Source organism: Clytia hemisphaerica, unplaced genomic scaffold, assembly GCF_902728285.1.
Source record: "Clytia hemisphaerica strain Z4C2 unplaced genomic scaffold, Clytia hemisphaerica genome assembly, whole genome shotgun sequence".
In the NCBI taxonomy this organism is placed as follows: Eukaryota; Metazoa; Cnidaria; class Hydrozoa; order Leptothecata; family Clytiidae; genus Clytia; species Clytia hemisphaerica.
Window position 1 is genome coordinate 328,895 of NW_027104500.1, and position 23,103 is coordinate 351,997.

At 35.5% G+C, this 23,103-nt stretch overlaps 1 pseudogene; it reads right to left on the minus strand.

The window, feature by feature from the left end:
• Window positions 1-6,787: 6,787 nt before the first annotated feature.
• On the minus strand, window positions 6,788-14,216 carry LOC136821771 (NPC intracellular cholesterol transporter 1-like; annotated as a pseudogene).
• Between the last annotated feature and the right edge of the window lie 8,887 nt (window positions 14,217-23,103).

Sequence of the window (23,103 nt, forward strand, 5' to 3'; positions counted from 1 at the left end):
ACAGAGACGGCCCCCAAAAAACGGAGGTTTTCATTAAAATGAATATTCTGACTTGTAGATTTATCAGAATTAAACGATTTTTGTTTATTTTGAAAGAATGATGGTTATACTTAAAAATGAGCATGTTTTTGCTGATTTGAGACGGATTCAAAATAATATATTTGCGTCTAAAGGAAATATTTTAACACCAAAATTAGATAAAAATTGTATATAACTCACTCTAGCTCCTTGGATATTGAAAATAAGTTATGAAAACGGGGTATAGGAAACTTTCTACACCTAATGCCGTTCAGAAAATGCAAATACATCTGTGACTTTAGAGGCTGGGTAAAAGATATAGCATCTTGAAGGTCAACCAGTATTTTGGAGCCCTAGAATCAGCATTGACAAAAATGCTAAATTTGAAAAAAAAACAAAAAATCTTGGAATTCTATACCTATCACCTTGAGTTAATAGTTTATAACAAAAAATTAACATTATATATAAAATTTTTAGCTGAATCAGCAAAAACGGCAAATTCTATCATTTTTTTGCAAAATATAGGAGAAAAATATCTTTAAAGCTTAATATTTTCAGTTTCAGTTAAGCTTTTTTTCTAAAATTTTCACAGCTTATTCCATACATGAATGGAACTATTTTCAAAAGAGAGATTGTTTTCAAAAACTTGATTAGGACGTTGTTAAAATCAAATTGTCATTTTGAAAATTTCTAAATTTTCAGTTGGACTTTGGAAATCGAAAATCTTGAAATATTTCATAAAAAATCATAAATTTTACATCCCTCGGGTCGTAAATTTATGGGAAAACACAAATATGTGTCATAGTTTTTCCCCCTATTACCACTGGGCTTAATAATTTGATTTTAGCTACACCTCCGTTTTGGGGGCCCAAACCTGCATTTTGACAACCAGGGGGTATACTGTAAAAATTTTATCAAATAAATTTATGCCCAAAACCCTCTCAATCATATTTCAATAAACTATGGTCAAAATTTTGTATTATCTTAAAGATACTCTCGAGAAATCGCTAAATTTCAAACCTCCGTTTTTGGGGAGAAAAAGCTACTATATCTTTAACCGATTAAAAATATTGTTGAAATGAAAATTGAAATTTTGAAAAAGAAACTTCCAGGAATAAAGTAGAGATGTTAAAGGTTTTCATGCAGAAAAAAAATTTGTAAAATCTCTTTTCCTCTAGATTTGAGACAAATTTCAAATTTGATCGCCGTTTTGGGGGCCACATACTGTATATGTAAAAATATTTCTGAACTACAATCAAGGTCATAATATATTGAGAATTTTGGCTATTTTAACGTTTTTCAAGATTTAAAGTTCTGGCGAGAAAGTCGATTTTTGGCTATCTTTTTAATTTAATCGAATATTTCAATTTGGGAGGGGTTGGCAGACTTCCAGGCTATATTCTGAGTCTTATTGGACTATTTTTGAACTTTTGGATCCTGAGATCCTAAGGTCCTCAGGTCCTCCTAAGTCTTAAGTCTCATGTTAAAACTCAGAGTTAAAACTCTACCCTTCCAACCTACTTTAGAGCACTTACAAATCGATTGTGGTTCAAAAACTTCCCGGTGGATTTCCCTTTTTTTTCTCAAATTATGACCTTGATTGTCTTTGAAAATTAAAAATGCCGATTTCTGCTCTGCGGGGGGTCTAAAATTAGGAGAAAACCCCAAAAATTTGAAAAATAACCCTTTTCCGACCATTTTGAAGCATTTTCAATAGGTCAAAATCAGTTTTTGGTGAAATATTTCACTTTTTGATAAGGTCCCGTTTACAGAAAATCTAAAATGCCAATATTGAGAAAATTTTCAATTTTTTAAAAGTTTTTGGCTGTTAAACCGAAGAAAGGGATATTTTTAACCGGGAAATATGACTTAAGTTTGAAATTAGACCCCCAGCAGAGCAGAATTTGGCATTTTTGATTTCCAAAGACAATCAAGGTCATAATATATTGAGAATTTTGGCTATTTTAACGTTTTTCAAGATTTAAAGTTCTGGCGAGAAAGTCGATTTTTGGCTATCTTTTTAATTTAATCGAATATTTCAATTTGGGAGGGGTTGGCAGACTTCCAGGCTATATTCTGAGTCTTATTGGACTATTTTTGAACTTTTGGATCCTGAGATCCTAAGGTCCTCAGGTCCTCCTAAGTCTTAAGTCTCATGTTAAAACTCAGAGTTAAAACTCTACCCCTCCAACCTACTTTAGAGCACTTACAAATCGATTGTGGTTCAAAAACTTCCCGGTGGATTTCCCTTTTTTCTCAAATATTATGACCTTGATTGTCTTTGAAAATTAAAAATGCCGATTTCTGCTCTGCGGGGGGTCTAAAATTAGGAGAAAACCCCAAAAATTTGAAAAATAACCCTTTTCCGACCATTTTGAAGCATTTTCAATAGGTCAAAATCAGTTTTTGGTGAAATATTTCACTTTTTGATAAGGTCCCGTTTACAGAAATCTAAAAATGCCAATATTTTGAGAAATTTTCAATTTTTTTTAAAAGTTTTTGGCTGTTAAAAAACCGAAGAAAGGGATTTTTTAACCGGGAAATATGACTTAAGTTTGAAATTAGACCCCCAGCAGAGCAGAATTTGGCATTTTTGATTTCCAAAGACAATCAAGGTCATAATATATTGAGAATTTTGGCTTATTTTAACGTTTTTCAAGATTTAAAGTTCTGGCGAGAAAGTCGATTTTTGGCTATCTTTTTAATTTAATCGAATATTTCAATTTGGGAGGGGTTGGCAGACTTCCAGGCTATATTCTGAGTCTTATTGGACTATTTTTGAACTTTTGGATCCTGAGATCCTAAGGTCCTCAGGTCCTCCTAAGTCTTAAGTCTCATGTTAAAACTCAGAGTTAAAACTCTACCCTTCCAACCTACTTTAGAGCACTTACAAATCGATTGTGGTTCAAAAACTTCCCGGTGGATTTCCCTTTTTTCTCAAATATTATGACCTTGATTGTCTTTGAAAATTAAAAATGCCGATTTCTGCTCTGCGGGGGGTCTAAAATTAGGAGAAAACCCCAAAAATTTGAAAAATAACCCTTTTCCGACCATTTTGAAGCATTTTCAATAGGTCAAAATCAGTTTTTGGTGAAATATTTCACTTTTTGATAAGGTCCCGTTTACAGAAATCTAAAAATGCCAATATTTGAGAAAATTTTCAATTTTTTAAAAGTTTTTGGCTGTTAAATCGAAGAAAGGGATATTTTTAACCGGGAAATATGACTTAAGTTTGAAATTAGACCCCCAGCAGAGCAGAATTTGGCATTTTTGATTTCCAAAGACAATCAAGGTCATAATATATATATTGAGAATTTTGGTTATTTTAACGTTTTTCAAGATTTAAAGTTCTGGCGAAAAAGTCGATTTTTGGCTATCTTTTTAATTTGATCGAATATTTCAATTTGGGAGGGGTTGGCAGACTTCCAGGCTATATTCTGAGTCTTATTGGACTATTTTTGAACTTTTGGATCCTGAGATCCTAAGGTCCTCAGGTCCTCCTAAGTCTTAAGTCTCATGTTAAAACTCAGAGTTAAAACTCTACCCCTCCAACCTACTTTAGAGCACTTACAAATCGATTGTGGTTCAAAAACTTCCCGGTGGATTTCCCTTTTTTCTCAAATATTATGACCTTGATTGTCTTTGAAAATTAAAAATGCCGATTTCTGCTCTGCGGGGGGTCTAAAATTAGGAGAAAACCCCAAAAATTTGAAAAATAACCCTTTTCCGACCATTTTGAAGCATTTTCAATAGGTCAAAATCAGTTTTTGGTGAAATATTTCACTTTTTGATAAGGTCCCGTTTACAGAAATCTAAAAATGCCAATATTTGAGAAAATTTTCAATTTTTTAAAAGTTTTTGGCTGTTAAACCGAAGAAAGGGATATTTTTAACCGGGAAATATGACTTAAGTTTGAAATTAGACCCCCAGCAGAGCAGAATTTGGCATTTTTGATTTCCAAAGACAAGGTCATAATATATTGAAATTTTGGCTATTTTAAAGTTTTTCAAGATTAAATAGGGTCAAAACAGTTTTGGTGAAATATTTCACTTTTTGATAAGGTCCCGTTTACAGAAATCTAAAAATGCCAATATTTGAGAAAATTTTCAATTTTTTAAAAGTTTTTGGCTGTTAAACCGAACAAAGGGATATTTTTAACCGGGAAATATGACTTAAGTTTGAAATTAGACCCCCAGCAGAGCAGAATTTGGCATTTTTGATTTCCAAAGACAATCAAGGTCATTAATATATTAGAAATTTTGGTATTTAACGTTTTTAAGATTTAAAGTTCTGGCGAGAAAGTCGATTTTTGGCTATCTTTTTAATTTAATCGAATATTTCAATTTGGGAGGGGTTGGCAGACTTCCAGGCTATATTCTGCGCTTATTGGACTATTTTGAACTTTTGGCTCCTCAGTTCCTAGCCTAGCTTAAGTCCATGTAAAACTCAGAGTTAAAACTCTACACTTCCAACCTACTTTAGAGCACTTACATCGATGTGGTCAAACAACTTCCGGTGATTTCCCTTTTTTCTCAAATATTATGACCTTGATTGTCTTTGAAAATTAAAATGCCGTTTCACTCTGCGGGGGTCTAAATTAGGAGAAAAACCCCAAAAATTGAAACATAACCCTTTTCCGACCATTTGAAGCATTTTCAATAGGTCAAAATCAGTTTTTGGTGATATTTCACTTTTTGCTAAGGCCCGTTAGAAATCTAAAAAGCCACTATTTGAGAAATTTTCAATTTTAAAAGTTTTTGGTGTTTTAAACCGAACAAAGGGATATTTTAACCGGGAAATATGACTTAAGTGAAATTCACCCCAGCAGAGCAGATTTGGATTTTGATTTCCAAAGCCAATCAAGTCATAATATATTGAGAATTTTGGCTATTTTAACGTTTTCAAGATTAAATCTGGCGAGAAAGTCGATTTTTGGCTATCTTTTATTAATCGAATATTTCAATTGGGAGGGTTGGCAGACTTCCAGGCTATATTCTGTCTTATTGGACTATTTTTGAACTTTTGGATCCTCAGATCCTAAGGTCCTAAGTCTTAAGTCTCATGTTAAAACTCAGAGTTAAAACTCTACACTTCCAACCTACTTTAGAGCACTTACAAATCGATTGGGTTCAAAAATTCCCGGGGATTTTCCCTTTTTTCCAAATTATGACCTTGATTGTCTTTGCAAATTAAAAATGCCGATTCTACTTGCGGGGGGTCTAAATTAGGAGAAACCCCAAAAATTTGAAAAAAACCCTTTTCCGACCATTTTGAAGCATTTTCATAGGTCAAAATCAGTTTTGGTGAATATTTCACTTTTGATAAGGTCCCGTTTACAGAAATCAAAAATGCCATATTTGAGAAAATTTTCAATTTTTTAAAGTTTTTGGCTGTTAAACCGAACAAAGGGATTTTTTAACCGGGGAAATATGACTTAAGTTTGAAATTAGACCCCAGCAGAGCAGAAATTTGGCATTTTGATTTCCAGACAATCAAGGTCATAATATATTGAGAATTTTGGCTATTTTAACGTTTTTCAAGATTTAAAGTTCTGGCGAGAAAGTCGATTTTTGGCTATCTTTTTAATTTAATCGAATATTTCAATTTGGGAGGGGTTGGCAGACTTCCAGGCTATATTCTGAGTCTTATTGGACTATTTTTGAACTTTTGGATCCTCGATCCTAAGGTCTAAGCTTAAGTCTCATGTTAAAACTCAGAGTTAAAACTCTACACTTCCAACCTACTTTAGAGCACTTACAAATCGATTGTGGTTCAAAAACTTCCCGGTGGATTTCCCTTTTTTCTCAAATATTATGACCTTGATTGTCTTTGAAAATTAAAAATGCCGATTTCTACTCTGCGGGGGGTCTAAAATTAGGAGAAAACCCCAAAAATTTGAAAAATAACCCTTTTCCGACCATTTTGAAGCATTTTCAATAGGTCAAAATCAGTTTTTGGTGAAATATTTCACTTTTTGATAAGGTCCCGTTTACAGAAATCTAAAAATGCCAATATTTGAGAAAATTTTCAATTTTTTAAAAGTTTTTGGCTGTTAAACCGAACAAAGGGATATTTTTAACCGGGAAATATGACTTAAGTTTGAAATTAGACCCCCAGCAGAGCAGAATTTGGCATTTTTGATTTCCAAAGACAATCAAGGTCATAATATATTGAGAATTTTGGCTATTTTAACGTTTTTCAAGATTTAAAGTTCTGGCGAGAAAGTCGATTTTTGGCTATCTTTTTAATTTAATCGAATATTTCAATTTGGGAGGGGTTGGCAGACTTCCAGGCTATATTCTGAGTCTTATTGGACTATTTTTGAACTTTTGGATCCTCAGATCCTAAGGTCCTAAGTCTTAAGTCTCATGTTAAAACTCAGAGTTAAAACTCTACACTTCCAACCTACTTTAGAGCACTTACAAATCGATTGTGGTTCAAAAACTTCCCGGTGGATTTCCCTTTTTTCTCAAATATTATGACCTTGATTGTAGTCAAGTCTTCTTCCTCAGAAAAATTAAGGAAATAGTATACACAAAATTTTTCAAGCCTTGGGATGTTCTTAACTTTTTGAGTTTTAGGCCTAAAAACGTTCTTAAATGACATTTTTGGAGTATTTTTGTTCATTTTTTCCTAAGAAATTGGGTGTTTTAGAGTACACAAGACCTTAATATGATCTTAACTTATTCTTAACATTTTGACCATCGAAGCCTTATGTTCTTATATAGTTTGTTCTTATACAAACGTATATGCTATGATGGACAGTGTACTATAACATTTTATCAGTATCAGGAATATCTTCCATAGTCAAAAGTTCTTCTTCTCCATTCATTTTGTTTTTCTTGGGCGAAAGATTTCCGTTCTCTTCTTCTTCATCAACTTCGACGGTCATTGGAACATTATAGTTGCAAAAAACTGAAAAACAAAAGATAACGAATGGTAAATATTGTCATTCAAGAAAAAAATTCAGGGTTCCAATATAATTACCATTAGCTCTTAGTAGAATGCATTTTTTGGAAATTTTCTTTTCAAGTCAAAGTTTTTTAAGGAAAATTCCAACACTTCAGTGCTTAGATTAAGCAAGGGGCTTTCGGGTGACCGGTTTAGCATCGCTTCGGTATGGATTTTGTTTCAGATAGGAAGTGTTCATATTATGATTTTGGAACGTTTAGGAGCAAGAAAACGCAGCAGTTCCGTTTCAACGAAAATATTGGAGTATAGCTGTTTCGATCCACTTTGCTTTGTTTCAAATTTTTGGTACCCACAAAGTGTTTTGCGACAGTCTCGTTTCGAGCCATAACATCTAAACATAGTCTTAGTCTATCCACACGGGATCCAAACTCTTGTACATTAAATGCAAAAAAAAGATTTTTAAGACCAGATAAAGATCATTGAGAAAAATACCTGCGAGAAAGACGGGCAGGAAGACCAAGCCATGAATCAAACCAAGAACAACAATCCCAAAAACCATCTTGAAGAAGATTTTGAAAAGTTCACTTTGTGCAAAAGCTGTTGTTACCACTCCCACGAATGTTGATATACCTAAGATTCAAAAAAACAAGTTGATTAACTAATTAAGATTCATATAAAGAATGCGATACAGACCTTCAGGAACCAATTCCTCAGAGACTAAAGTGAGTGAATTTTTTAACGAGATTTAAGGGCTGTAATACACACCAACTTCGCCTTAATATCGCCCCCAGTGGAGAATTATATACAACAATTCTTTCCTAACTGAAAAAAATTGTGTGATTTTTTCCATCCCACTGGCTTTAGAACAATGGAATTTGAATAAAAAAAAGCATGAGAGTCTATCAATATCACTGAGTTTCAGTCCATTATTTTTACCCCCACTGGCTGGAAAAAACTCTACCGAAATGGGTTAGTTCATTCATCTTACCTCCCATTGTGACACTTGCACCCATCGTTCTCATAGCATAGATGACTCGTCTCTCCGATGTCTTCTCATTACAAATGACAAACGCATGCGCAATGTGAGCAGAATAATCAACTGAAAACCCTATCCCCATGACGATTATTATCATAGAAATCGCATTCAGTGAAACGTCCCATAAATACATGACGCCAAACAGCTCGAACATAAGACATACAAATCCCGAAAAAACAAAAAAGGTCACTTTCGGATCTACTAAATAGGGTAGTGTGATCAACAAAATGGCGGATGCACAAATAGCCAGATTACGTATAGTATCTGGTAGAATAACCACAAACTGTTCCACGTATATGTAATTATATGAAACACCGTATACCGGTAAATCTGTTTTCGTTCTCAAATCTTCACGTAGTGACAACATAGCGTCTCTTCGATAGATGGAGAAATGATTAGCTTTGGTAAGGATGATGAACCTTGATGCTTTGATTAAAAAGCATTCACCATCACAGGTTTTGAAAGTCTCTTTCGTATTGGATCTTAATAAAAACGAGTCTGTTGTGAAATTATACTTCATATAAGCGCTTATCTGTGGAGTCTCCATTAGAAACTGTTCTAAATTCTGGTAGAAATTATCGACAGTGACCAACTTTTGCCGTACGACTGACCATTCTAACATATCTTGTAACCAATTTTTATGAAATTTGATATCAACTAAATAATGTTGGTTCTCTTGCAAGAAGAGATATAAGGATGGATAAAAATGACGGCCTGAAGCTGTGATATTTTCGTTTTTACTCCAACTGAGGAGATCTCGCATCCAGTTAAACGTTTGTGATTCCATATAATTGTTATCAATCGCAATCTGACTCAAATTGCTATACTGTTGCTGTAAAGATGAATCTGTGTAGTTCAAAGGTGCATCTAAAACTACATTAACTGGGATTCCACTGGGGAAACCAGTTTCAAAATAACCGAAGTATTTGACATATGCTGATCCTTTAAGACCCAACACTAATTGATTGAAGCTTTGGTCAACATTGATTGCACCGTAGATTCCGAATGCAGTCATCCCAATTGAAATGATGATGACAATGGCTTTGATGGGTTTCAGCATCAATACTTCTGCGTATTTCGTGATCAGCTGGAATTGAGAAAAAGTAGAATAGCGTTACACTTTTATATGATTTTTCGTTTGAGTTTATTTCTACATGTAAGGCGAAAATGTAAAAAAATAAAAAAATGTAGTGTTTCCGGAATGCGGGTGAAGGAAAAAGCACTCATGCGGCCGGCCGGAAAATTTTTTGTTGTTGCTATTTTTGATAAATTAAGATCATTGAAATAGAACTTTAAAGATAACTTTTATGTACACACAGTATGAAGCAAGCCCTGAATACTAATGTATCAACTACTAACGAAGTCTGCGACCGGATCAGAAAATTATATTTTTTCACCTGACCGGTTTCCGGAAACACTACATTTTTTATTTTTGCCTAAAGTGAAATCTTTCTCTGGTTAAAAACTTAATTAACAAAAGATAATCTGAACATAAGTTTTTATTTGCTCAGCCAAAGATGTAGTCAAACTTATCATCATATTTTCATTTTTTCTGTGAGTGCTTCTGACCTGAAAACTTGCCGGAATCGAAAACTGTAGCCCTGATACGAGAAAACCCATAGGTGTTTTGAAACAGTGGTATATCAGACATTATTTTTTGTCAGTAGTGTTTCGTCTTATTTGTTCGTTAGTGTACCGTGTAACCTATATTATAAAGAAAAAAAATATCAGATATAAAAAGATAGTTCCATACCTTGTTAATCATGGATTCACCTGCTTCTTCCCAGACCTCCTCGGTCGTTTCTTTATTATTGGCAACACATGGAATGACATCGAACTGTCCCGCCTCAATCCTTTTCACGTCAAATGACAACAAAGCCACAAACACGGTGATAACCAAGATGTAGCAGAAAGTGATACTAAATGCTGCATACATGCAAAAATATCGGATTGCTGGGAAATCAGTCACCATGGAAACAAAAAAAGCTACAAGATCCGTTAAAGTAGTCATTGTTATAGAGGCGCAAACTTCACCCAAAGCTTTGGCAATTCTGGTGTTCGATTTGATTGATGGATGTTGGCGATCGACGGAATCGATGATAATAAATATATCGTCGATACCAACCCCGAGAACAAGGAAAGGTAGACTCCAGCGAATGCGATGTACGGTGCTCCGATAAGCATGATAAAACAAAACGCAGAAGCGATTGCTAAGAATAACATTAGAACACCAGCAAGTGCTAAATTGAAATGGCCAAGTATTCGGTTCCTGAATCGGGCTAATGACAGCCCGCAGAATATAACCATCAGCAGTAAAGCCACAGGTACTAAAATTATGTCCTTCTGTGTTGAGTCACTAACTGAGATGTCAATGCTTCGTCCAAAATTGTATAGAAGAATTAAACCTTTGTTGTCAAGCTCTCTCTCCTTTCTGGACATGATATCAACGTATTTATCTTCGAAACTTTCCAGCTTTCCATAAATACCTTTACTCGACGGATCTTTTACAAAATAGTCGGTCTTCAAAGCGTCAGCTCTTACGATTTGCATGCCCTGGGTTGTTAAAGTTGTTTCGAAATATGAGAAATAGTAAGGGAAGTTCGTATACGCTTGTCGACCATCACTTGATAGAACTTTAGAATCATTTAACACTTGATGTAATCTCTGTGATACGTTTTGAATGTTTGAGATGTTGAAATTGAAAAATTCTAACGGTGATAGAACAGCACACGTGTTCAACCGTTCGTTCATTATACAAACATCTGTTAAACCTGGAATATTCATGATCTCATGGTGTATCTCTAACGCTTCTTTGAAAATTTCTTCCGTCAATAATGGCGCATTGGCGTCTTTAGGCCGAATGATGAACGACTCTGATTTGAAACTCATTGGAAAGTTTTCTTCGACTCGATCAAGATCTTTACTGGCTTCGCTGTTCTTTGGTAAATAAAGATCTTCAGCTCGTTTGATGAGGTTGTATCGAGCAAATCCACCTGTTTGATAAAGAAATGCATATTTGTAAATGAGCAACGGGATACCTTTCCACCCTTTTAAATGGCGGAATCGCTGAAGATCGACGATACAGTTAGATTTTTCCCAAGTCGAAAAGTAGTACTATGATTAAACAAAACAAACCTTATGTGTTGGGAAAAGAGGAAGTTAACTTTAACAAAATCAATGTCTTTTTAGTAGATGAATCGATGAACTTTTTGGAGAGCTTCTTTTGACGAAATCTTTCTGTATTTTAAAGGGTCCGGTATTGAAAGCCTCATTTTTGACAAAACATAAAGAGGATGAATTTCAAGATTAAAAAGACAACAGTCCACAACTTATTAATTCAAAGTATCCGGCGTTTTCGAATTCACGCATGTTGTGAGTAAATGGACAGTGTGACAGGGGTTTAAAAATATTTGAAACATCTTACCTATCAATGCTAAGGATATAAGCACACCAAGAATGATGGTCAAATTCGGTCGCTTTGTGATGATGTAACCAAGATTTGTAAAGACTTTCTCTAGAGAATGGTTGATACGACGACATAAACCGACCCATTTGTGCCAAAGACGTGGTCCTCTCCTAAAATACATGATAAATGAATGTCATTCTACCATCTATAAAACATATGAAGTGAATGAACACCAACCAAAACTTTTAAAGAAGAGCAGTCTGCTACAAAAAGAGAAAATTATCATACAAATCGACTTAACTTTAAAAAATATATAAAGCTTTTCTAAGAAAGCCTATTTAATTTTTACGTAAAAAGCAGACAAGAAAATTATAACAGATAAAGAAACTTGGCAGGCATCTTGTTTTCAGCTTCATTACAGGAGAGATTGCGCTTTGAGATAAAAACCAATAAACCTGAAAAAGTGATTCTTTTGGTGTGGTGGGTGGTGGCGACCGTTATAACAACATTATAAAAAGGTTATTGAATGAAAAACACAGTTATGACGTTGCCGAGAGTAAGCTAGGATTAGTCTCCCCGCATTTTTTTCTAGCATTGCTTCTATAATTTCTTTGGTTGTCTTTCATATCATAAGCTAAAATCAGTGCAGTCATATTATAAGAACAAACATGAACAAACTATATAAGAACAAAAGGCTTCGATAAATAGCCAGGATTTGCGAACTCTAAAACACCCGGTTTCTTAGGAAAATGGACAAAAAATACTCACGAAATGGTGAAAATAAGAACATGTTAAAAATATTTTTAGGCTTAAAACTCAAAAAGCTAAGAACATCCAAAGACTTCAAAAATTTTGAATGTTCTTATACCTCCTTTTAGCCTCAAGCCTCCGACCTTAATAGATGCGGAGCCCCAGAGAACTGAAACCACACTCTGAAGTTTTGGTACACGTTTTTTTTTATAAGGAACCTTAACTTTGCTCTGAGCCTGGAGTTCCTTATTTTTACAGAGAATTTCAACATCAAAGTTCCTTATCAAGTTCCTTTTTTACATAGCTACTAAGTTTGGATTCGCAAAAATTGGATTCCTTAAAACTTAGTTTCTTATTCTCAGCCTGACCAGTTCCTTAACCATTCCTTATTTTTTGGACCATTTTCAGCCTCGACGAGCTCCTTATAAACGTGTGGCAAGCTCGCAATGTATAGGCAGGCGAAATATTTTTTTAAATAGTATATTATATATCATGTTACAACCATACTACTCTATAATACGTCTAATGTTTTTTGGAATACCGTCAGATTCAGATCTGACGTGTATTGAAAAGGCCGACGATTTCGCTTGCCCATGTGTTCCTTATAAAAAAAACGTGTAGGTTTTAAGTGATAAAAAACACATGAAGAGTCTAGGAAAATACTTTCTACTGCCGACTACCACAGGGGTGATTGTAGATATACAGCGGAATCTCTTTAACTCGAACATCTAGAACTCGAATGTCTCCTTAACTCAAACAATGTTTTCTAGTCCCTTCCGTTAATAATACTTCAACTTTTGAAATTTCCTCAACTCGAATAAAATTGTGCTCAAGATGGTACAGAAAGTTATATCAACGTCAATCTGACGTCCTTAACTTTCATGTAACGCTAAAACGACGTTTGCCAGCTGGGCTTCCTACTTCTAGAGTACTGCCAAGCATGTCTCGCAAAAATTGAGCTACTCACATTGGTAAATGATACAAGCATACAACGAATAACCGATATTTCAGTTCAGACCTTCACCAATACATATAAACTGTTGAGCGAAAAAATGATGAGTTTCCAGAGAAATACATCCTTTTTACCTCTGAATAATTTGAATTAATCAACACTGATTGTCATACACGAAACTAATGTTTAGATTAGTAATTGATGATAATAATTCAAAGGATGAAGCAATTATTCCTTGAAACATTCACAAGATTCTTACCTAATGAAACACACACCACACACAGGGTTCCTTTTATCCTATAATGGGGTAAACGCCCCTTAAACAGGGTACGTTGATGTGCCACTGAACGTGGTAAGCATTTATCAGCTGTACCAAGGATCATACAGGGGCTTTACCAGAATTAAGATTTTTATTTGATGTTTTTTATTCAGATTTGTTGATTGTTTTGGTAATTTGAGGATTTTTCATCAGCCACCTTTGAGGTTATTTTCGATTCCCCAGTAAATAGTCTTTGATCAACAAAGTGAGAATTAACCATGCCATATAGAAGGATTAATCAAGAAGGAGTGGCTTCAATTTACGACCATTTGGGTAAGAAGTATCTATTTATTGTAAAAAAAGCTGACCGGTTCAGTGAAACAGGGGTGTGTTGATTATAAAAACATTATTTTCAAAGGAGGAAAACAAATGTTGCCAAAGGTCGCAAACACGTCAAAAAAGGAGCAAAATTTTCGAAATTCAGTCTTTCAAAGGTTTTCAAACTTAGGCTTTGACATACGCGTCATCTCGCAAACCTAGTACCCCCTCAACCGGGCTTTTGCATTACGAAGAACACACATCTGCAATGTGAAGAATGTCTATATACAAGAGTGGACAGTCAGTAATTTCTAAAAACTATGTATCTCAATTAAGCTGTTACAATAATTAAACCACAGAGTATTTATAATTCTTTAAGAAACCATCAACCAATCAGATATTACCGTTTCAATTTTAGCTCGTTTCTTCCCAGTTTCGTTTGATCAAGCAAACCGTCTGTATTTTCCTGCTCTGCCATTTAAACATCAATTTCTCCAATATTGTTTTATTTTTCAAATTTTAAGATTTTTTGTTCGCATGAAAAATTTTCTAAATCCAATACTATAATATTTCTTCTTCAAAATATAAGAGGAACGTGAGAGAAGAGAAGAAGAGCGAAAAATAAAATATTAAAAATGTATATCTCAAACCATCTTTCATATAGAAGCAGAATCGTGAATGAAGAAGAGAACATATGAAATTTCACTGATTGTTTGAGAAAAAAAAAGAACACTGAAAATGATTAAGAATTGATAGCGCCTAGAAAGATTCACCTGCTTTTCGACACTGGTTCTCAACCCTTATATCTTTCATTTACCTTTAAAAAGTGCAAAAACACCCGAAGGGACCAGACTGAAAGTATGGGCTAAAAATAATAAAAAAAGAGTCTATTTTGGTTAAAAGGTCGACAGCGCTAAATGAACCATCCTTTTGAGATTCGATTCGAAAGCTTTCCTTATACGTGACTTGAATAAGAAAGGTTCCTCAAAAAGTCTTCGCAGATGTTAGACCATCCTAATCCATTTATATGACAAAAAACGAACGTAAAATAATCCGTGGTAATCCAGTCATTAAACCAATGACCTTCTACAACTAAGATGAATGTACGGTACAACTGAAGGAAGACTTATATTTAGTCACGTTTAATAGAAAACAGACAAATCCACTCGCATCTAATTTCACCGACTACCTAGTTTTTGAATTGAAATGTATTATTAGGATTAAAGTAGAAGGATGACAATACTATAGACTTCCTTCTTTCACTTTTGTGTTCGAAGAAATGGTAGCCAAATACACACTTTGCTGAAGACACAATTCTCACCAAAGGCAGAAATACTCATAGATAAATGACGTACGAAAATTAAAATTGCTCAAAAATACTGACAAAGAATCATGCTTTCCCCTTTCCTTGTTCTTAAAAATGTTTATTAACAAGCTTCTCACTACAGGGGAAAACTATATATCTCTCTCATGCCCTCATCCGGTCCCGACGATGAAATTTATTACTCTCATCACGATCACAAAAATCGCTAAAACTGGTTATTGACGCCAAAAAAAGTGAATAATCAGGCATCGCTCGCATTGACTGTTTTCAATCTTTTTCAAAACAAAGATTGCAACTGCTAACTTTTTGTTCACTTTCCACCTACTCTAACTATTAGAAAAGATAGAGCAGAAAGTGAATTATACTTAATGGTATTTTCAGTGACACCTCTATTACACTGCACATACTACTGTTTTCAGATTGTGTCTTTAAACGAGTGTCTCTGCATTTGATAGCTTAATCTTCGGTTACTATCCATGGTTTCATCATAGAACATAATTGAATTAGAATGTTTACTCATTTGATATTATAGAGGTTGTGACAAAAATCGATAAAATAAATTATACCGTCATTGAACTGAACATATTGGCAAATGAATTCATTGCTTTATATCATGTTTGATCAAATATCGGGTTTGAAATATATTGGTGTCCCCCTAATTCCATATCTCTGAACCATTTTTATCAATACTGTTTGCCATGTAAAGTTTTACTAAAGACTTTCAAAATCTGTTGAACTGTTAGATTGTTGTTATTGCCCAAGCGGAAAATAACGGTTACGCGGTCTTCTCGAGGTGGGATACGGGATATACAGGGTCAGTAAAGATCGTATTGGTGACAAGGCTTGCCGAGTATTTACAGTCACTGGTTGTTTTTAAAGGAAATCCTACATACGTGGATACTCACGGTATAAGTTAGGTGGACAGAAAACGAACTTCATTAAAGAGCAAGTAATCTTATCTAATACCACACTCCCAGTACCACTTTTCGTACAACGGCTCATCCAATTGTTATCAAGATAGTCCCCCCCTACCAGTCGGTACCCCTACATGAAAAAAGGCAACTATTGCCTTAACGGGAAGTATAACTAAATAAATAACTCGAGAAGGAAACTATTTCCAGATTGAAAATTTCTTCACTTTTCTGTTTCCCGTTTTGGTCAAGAACTTTTCGTCGTTCCCGAACGGGAAATATAATTTTTGTAAACAAAGCAGATTTTTGTTTCCCTATCAAAAAAAAGTTTCCAAATAGGGAAGTTTTTAATTGGGAATAGGGAAAGTAGAATAAGAAGCAATTACCGGTGGATTTTTTAACTACCTGGTAAATATTATTTATTTTCGCTCCTTTACAAGAGAGACAGGTTTTTAACTTTCAACAGGCATTTCCAGAGTGCTCAGAGGCCACTTTCCCGATCGGGAAACTGGTGCACTTCCCAATTTGGAAAGTCTTAGCCATTTTTTCCACCTTCCTGTTCGGGAAATATTTCCCGTTAAGGCAATAGTTGCCTTTTTCATATAGTGTTCCCGACTGACCACGCCTACTGGATGAATCAAAACGCGTTCCTGAAACCTGATTTACCAAGTAAAAGAGATCAGTAATAGAAAGAAGTTGGTCCCTGAAGTTGGTACTTTGCAGGCCGGTCTGTAAAATATGCGTAAGGTTAACTCAAGAATCTGATGGAAATTTTAAATTTAAGTTTTTACTATTAAGCAGTTATTGGACAAAGTCGAATCCAATATGCAAAAATATTGGGCGTGCGAGAAAAGATATTGGACGAGGCTTCGCCGAGTCCAATATCTCTTCTCATAGCCCAATATTTTTCATATTGGATGAGACTGCGTCCAAATAATTATTAAAGTCTTATAAAAAATCTTATAAAAACTCCATCTCACCTGCTATAATCCCTTATCGGCACGGTCACCAGAAGACTGGTACCGAAAATGCAAAGAAATTGCTATTCGACGACGTTATCGAAAACGCAAGCGTAGGAGCGCCCTTGTGAAATCTGTAATGATATTGATGCAAAAGCTGATATAATCATGACTGCAAAAAATTGAAATGTTAATAATATTACCCTGAGGAGATGGTTACAAAACCATTATCCATGACTTCCATCCAACACGAACAAAGATTCAAAATCACTCTGACCAATTGCCATGTCCAAGCAAAAACTTTCACGACGGTTTATTTAAAACGCAGATCTTCAGAAATTGACGTCATTCAAGTGCAATGTCTTCTTGACTTTCTCTAAAAGGCAGGAACAATACACCGATCAAATTAAAATCGCCTTCAAACTTCCTGAAGAAACTCTCATAATTGACGGTTTATTAAAACCCATGCCATATGAAAGAAAATTCTCTGAGCCCATGTGAAGAAGTACAAGATATTTTTAGCATTCAAACAGTTATATTAAAGTTATGTTCCTTTGTCACTTTCACAAGGGCGCTCCTACGCTTGCGTTTTCGATAACGTCGTCGAATAGCAATTTCTTTGCATTTTCGGTACCAGTCTTCTGGTGACCGTGCCGATAAGGGATTATAGCAGGTGAGATGGAGTTTTTATAAGATTTTTTACAAGACTTTAATAAATAATTGGTCATTTGAAGTAATAAAAATGACGCGTTCTTTAGAAAAAGTAACAAAATTGTATTATTACTGGTTAACGACCAACCAAATCAAAAAAGAGCTTGTAAAAACTCCATCTCGTCCCGATTATAAGTGCATACCTTATCGGCCCTTATTGGCGTTATTTTTGGGCTCGTGGCGTAATAAGGGCCGGCTTAAAAAGGGCCAAGATTTTGCCGATAAGTTAAGGTATGCACTTAAAATCGGGACGAGGTATGCACTTATAATCAGGACTTAAAAAGGCACCGATGTTAAATTAGGGCCGGTGTAAAAAGAACCGATAAGGGATTTTTCATCTCGTTTTTTAATGAGTCTCACTTTGACGATTTTCGAAAAATAGAAGCCTTTCAAGTGCTCAAAATTGACGAATATAAGAAAAATTGACTAAAAATTTCTCCTAGTAGATTCATGAATTTCAATCTCATTCATATCAATGTTCAATTTTCTAACAGTTCTCGATCCACGTAAGCATAGGATAGCTGCTCCTAGCAAGCAATATGAGAGCTTGTTCTCAACCAATTCAACATGATACCAAATTCAATGTCTTTTTTGTCTGAGAGCTTCTTTGCAAGGGTCGTGATGATCATCTCCGTTTCTCTTCCTTGTCATAACGAACGGGCTGAACGAACCATGCTCGATTGTGATGATTCGGTTGTTGTACTTCCGCTTTTTCTCTTGTTCGTTCGATCGGAATGTGTTTTGAAGTTTCTGGTTAAGGTGACTTTTTGCGAACGGATTTGTGATCCTTACGTCAAAGAATGCAAGTTGTCCCCTTTGCCAGAAACTTCTGGCTGACACGTCAAGTCGGGCTTCGTCTGTTTTATTGGAGCTGTTTGGTAGCGATTCTCCAGTTAGAGGTTGTAGGTGAGGTTCGATGGAGACGTCAGTGTGTACTTGTTAAAGGAGGTTGGCCAAGAGGTTTCTCATCTCGTCATGGCGTTGGTGGATAAAACCTCCTTTCGGGCACGAAAGGGCATGGTCGACATCGAATCGAAGGCCACGTGCACAATTGATCGGAAGGTATTTTGGTGTCCATCTGTACCTCAAGCAAAGGGCATCAACAAATTCTCTTTTATTCAGACAGAAGCCTTCGCTTTCAACCAGTATGATCGTCAACCAGCTTGAAGCACCTTTGCAAGAAGCGAGTTCGTTTGCTTTTCGCTGCTCAACGCTCATTCTCTCCCTAAGTGCATTTAATGTATCGTTTTTTCGATCTTCCTTCGACTTGGTGATTTCCCTCTTGACTTTAGCGTCGTCAGGTATGTCGACGTTGCTTGGTTCTTTATTCGGCTGGACAGGTTGAAAGTTACTTTCTGTGAGCTGGAGAATTCTATTATTAACCACGTGGTAAAGATAGGGATTGAAAGATTGCCTTTTTTCGGTGGCAGCGATAGTAAAAGGCGCTCATCGGCGGAGCAATGATGACCATCGGTGATAGCTGGAATGAATATCTGAGGAAAATTTACTTGTTTGTTGTTACATTTTCACTAGTGTATTTTTATGTTACATAACTTAGGTGTAAATAATATATTGCACATGCGCTTCTATGTTTTTAGAGCACATGGAGAGCGTGAGAGTTAGTTGCAGAGAGAAGAAGTTAGTGATGGGAGACAGCAGAGAAGAGTGGATAGAATTTAAATAGTGGAAGAACGGAGTGGATTTATTTGATATTGTGCACATTTTATGGTGATCCGGAGAAAGAGATTTTGTTATTGGTTTTTGTAACCAACCGTGTCCGTGAGTTATTTGTGGCCGAATCAATTTCCCACATATCCTGTCGAGGATAAGGTCGAACGGTGCAAGGTATTGGTGCATGTCAGGGATTGTTCGGATGTGGTATGTGAGTTTGTGCTTGAAGCCAGCGATAAAAGCTACGTAGGCGGATTGCGGTTCGGACTTGGCAATATCAAACAGTACTTTTAGCTGAGAGCACCACTGTTGGACAAGCCCGTTTTGATTCTAAACACCGTTTGTAGCTATCACTATAAACCTGAACTTCCTTCTCATCGAGATTGGTCAAACTTTGATGAAGTAGGTTTCAAAGAAGAATTCGAGAACGTGGATTGGAAACGTCTTCTTGGTATTGAAAGGGGAAATGTTGATTCGTCTTTTAACTCTTTTATAACTCGATTTAATTCTTTGTATGACAAACATGTTTCCCTGAAACAATTGACCAGACGTCAGGCTGATCTCTTACTAAAACCTTGGATCACCAAAAGCATTCGCTACTCCATGGAAATCAGAGATAACCTTAACAACGACTATCTGAGAGTACCCGATTCTTCACCTGATCTTAAAAAATTTCTCCGTGGTAGGTATAAATTTTATCGAAATCGAATTATGTCTCTTATTCGTGCCAGTAAAAAACTTTACTATTCTCGTTACTTTTTTCAAAATTCTGGTAATCTTCGCAAACTATGGCAAGGCGTCAGAGAGATTATATCCTCTTCTTCTTCTTCCACTGGCATTCCCTTGAATATCAATGATTCTTTATCTTCTGATCCTGAAGAAGTTTCTGAAGCTTTTAACGACTTTTTCTCTACTATTGCAGGTAAGATATGCTCTAAAATTCCTTACACGCGTCATCATTTCTCAGAATGGCTGAAGAATGACAATCGAAACGTCAATCACTTTCTTGTTTCTCCAACTTCCAAAAATGAAATCTCCAAAGTTATTTCATCTCTCAGTGAACATAAAGCTTCAGGTCCCAACAGCATTCCTTTCCGAATTATCTCCTCAAATCTGAAAAGTCTTTCTTCAATCTTTGCAGATGTCATAAATCTTTCTTTCTTTACTGGTATCTTTCCTAGTCAACTCAAAAAAGCGAAAGTCATCCCCGTCTTCAAAAATAAGGGCTCTCCATTTGATGCTGAAAACTACAGGCCCATCTCTCTTCTTTCAAACATCGACAAAATTTTCCAAAAACTTATGCACAAGCGGCTAATAAACTTTCTTGATCATTCTAACTCTATATACACGTTTTTTTTATAAGAACAAACTATATAAGAACATAAGGCTTCGAGGGCCAAAAATTTAAGAACATTCTAAGAACATACTAAGGCTTTGGAGACTTAAAAACATGCAATTTCTTAAGAAATTACATCAAAATGCTCAAAAAATGCTGAAAATAACATCCTTTCGATGTGGATTTGTTATACTTGATTTGTTTGCCTTCTATTATTCGTTTTTAACTAATTTAGTCTAATAATATTGTATTTATTCTAATGTAGTATATCTCTTGGTCCAAATATATTGTATTTTTCTAATTGTATAATTATGAAAAGCTTCTTATCAAAGGAGAAAACGGACTAACAGCAGACCCAAAAGAACAAAGTGAAATAATAGCTACATACTTCAAAGGAATTTTCTTCAAAAATCAAGAACAACCAACAATCGTACCACCAGCACCTATGCTAGCACCGTTCACATCAATCGAAATCAACAAAGCTGTTAAGAAAATGAAACGAAACAAAAGCCCAGGATGTGATGAAATATTAATTGAACTGATAAAATTTGCTCCCGAAACTATCCACCAACAGATAGCCAACATCTATAACAACATAGCCGAAACAGGGAACATACCGAAAGAGATCACGTACGGTATCCTTAAACCCCTGCAAAAACCCAACAAAGCAAAAGGACCACCATCACTACGAAAAATCCTTGCAGCTTGCATTATCAACCGAATCAGAGACCGAGTTGACGCAGAAATACCACTCTCTCAAGCAGCATACCGAGCAAACAGATCCACAACCGAGCACGTCTTCGCGGCAAAACTCGTAATTGAACGGACTATAACATCAAAATGTGAAGCCGTTCACTTAATACTTCTTGATATGAGCAAAGCGTTCGACAGTCTTAATAGATACAAACTGCTGCATGACTTGCAATCTACCATCTCACCAGACGAACTCCACATTATCGTAGTCCTCCTTAATGTATCGCTCAGTGTCAAATGCAACCAAACTCTAAGCTCCGAGTTCGCAACTGACACCGGAGCACCACAAGGAGACTGTGTAAGTGCTAACGAATTTACGTACTACCTAGCAAAAGCACTACACCTGCTGAAAAACCACCAAATACCCATGCACTTCCTACTGTACCATCCATTCCTGCTGACCACAATTACGCCATTGTCACAGAAAAAGAACAAATCGATATTGAAATGGAGTATGCTGACGATGTCGGGAAAGTAACTTCAGACTACCGCGCACTGCAAAAGTTTAAGCAGACCGTTCCAACAGAGCTAGAAAAACGAGATCTAGTAATAAATCAGGACAAAACGGAACAATTTACCATCACAAGAAATAACAGCGAATGGAAAAAGTGCAAATATCTCGGCAGTATGCTTGATACATCAGAAGACATCAAAAGAAGAAAAGGAATATCGATTTCAGCTGTCAACAAATTACGAACGTTGTTCTGTCATAAAAAGTTGACTACACAAACAAAAATGTCAGCATTCACGACCTTACATCGAACCGATATTCCTGTATAACTGCGAGCTGTGGAGTTTAACAACCTGCCAAGCCGAAAATTCCATTGATGCATTCCATAGAAGATTGTTGCGAACTTTTGTGCTAAATGTGAGCTGGCCAGAAATCGTGAAGAATGTCGAAGTGTATCAAAAGACCAACGCAGTAAAGTGGACCAAACGTATCAAAAGTAGAAGACTGAAGTTTTCTGGGAAATTCCCTTTTTATACCACAAGTAGTTATTAAGCGCTCTTCTTAGGTTAAAAATATTACATTAGTCATAGTATTCGAACAGTTATGTTGCTAAACGTGTACATTAGTAAAATAACATATGAAGAGCAGTATCTTCAGATATATACGCTTTCTATAGGAAAAACCAGTAAGTCATATGATTCTGGCTGGGCTGCTCTTAAATTTATAAGAGTTTTTCAGTCTTAAATGTCAATATTAATTAAAATGGAAACATGTACTTCTCAGTAATTTCTGAAATCTGAGGTTCAGATTCTTCTTAATTTGTTCTTAGGTTTTGGCCAAATTTCAGCCTCGTATTCTTATGAAATTGTTCTTATAAAAACGTGTAAGACAAGGCACGGATGCCACTCTAAGTAGACTGTAAATCACTCCCTTGACACATTTGTTAGCATTTGAAAGAATTTTGTCTCAGATGAGAGGTCACTCTTAACAAAAATTACTGTATGGCTAAGATCATTCCTTTTGAACGCAAATTCAACTCTATGTGTTCGTTTTGCTGCGGTGGCACCTTAATGAAAGTTATGGCTAGTTTTAATTGAGCCTAATCTAATGTCGTTGTGACATATAGAATTAAGGCTTGGTTTGGTTTAAAACTATGCAGTACCAATTGAAAAAAGTACTTCAAAATGACCATGTAAACAACTCCCAGCCCTTCCACAAACAAGCCGGCTTCTTTAATGGGATAAAATTTCGCGGGGATTAAATTTCGCGGATATCATGGAATTATCCCACTGGAAAACTGCAATAGTCTTATCTGCGAAATCTTTTTGAACAGAAA